Genomic DNA, 1,158 nt, shown 5'->3' with positions numbered 1-1,158 from the left:
TTGACAGAACAAGAGGCAGAACAAAGCTGTGACTTCACACAGGTTTGATTTTTAATTTATTACTTTATTCTACTTTTATACTGTTCTGTAAATCTGTTTATAATAATAATAATAATAATAATAATAATAATAATAATAATAATAATAATAATAATAATATGTTTTCATTTCAGCTGGTTTACTGCTAAATAAATTTGCTTTAATGCTCTAAATAATAATATATCTGTTACATTTACTGTGTATAGATGTATGTCTTTATAGAGCTATGGAAATTAAAACAATCACAAAGTTCATAAACAATCAAAGTTATAGATGAATATTTAATAAAATATAGTTTTTGTTGCTTAGAACATTTTTCTAGCAGGAAAAAGATTTTTTCTAGCAGGAAACATATTCTCCTGGTGAATTACCTGCTGCTACCCTGTATCTGCTCTCTCCACATTTATCACAGGATTTTAGTAGTAGACCTTTGCACACTTCATGATTTTAGCCCTGATTTTGGGGCTTTCGGGTTTAACTGAAGGGTGTGTCAAATGATTTTTATTAAAACTGAAAATAAAAGCAGTTTGCTGTTTGGTGGTGTTTAATATAAAATCTGGATTTTTTTTGCAGTGTGCTTGTGGTTCACTTTGTAGAACAGACAATTTTGCTTTCCTTTCACAATTAATCCTTCCTGACCACTTTCTCATTTTTGCGGGGTTTTTTTTGTCTCCAAAAATAGTGACAAATTCACCAAGTCATAAAATAGCTCATGTTTATTTTTGTGATCAAGTGCGTTTTAGAATGTGGTATGATATTTAATGATAACATTATACATAATGGGAGTATTCATGACCATTGTTCCCAGAATCCTGACCAGGATCTTACTGAGGATTAATGACAGAATAAAAAATGTCTCCTTCATATAATAATTACTGTATACACAACAGGACATGTGTTAACTCCTGAGCTTTTTCTTTTTTTATTATAATAGCTATTGGGACCAATGACTAATAAGCCCAACACATTTCATTTTGAAAGTCCAAGTATATTTTAACAAACCACACTGGCCACTCTATACTTCAGGAGAAGGAAACAAATTGTGTTTTTTATAAATACTTTTTTTAATGAACAGAAAAACAGAAAAAAATGAAACAATCCTCATTTCATATATTTATG

The sequence above is a fragment of the Hemibagrus wyckioides genome, linkage group LG12, assembly GCF_019097595.1.
Source record: "Hemibagrus wyckioides isolate EC202008001 linkage group LG12, SWU_Hwy_1.0, whole genome shotgun sequence".
Classification (NCBI taxonomy): domain Eukaryota; kingdom Metazoa; phylum Chordata; class Actinopteri; order Siluriformes; family Bagridae; genus Hemibagrus; species Hemibagrus wyckioides.
The sequence above is the reverse complement of the archived record's forward strand: the minus strand, read 5'-3'. Positions refer to the sequence as shown.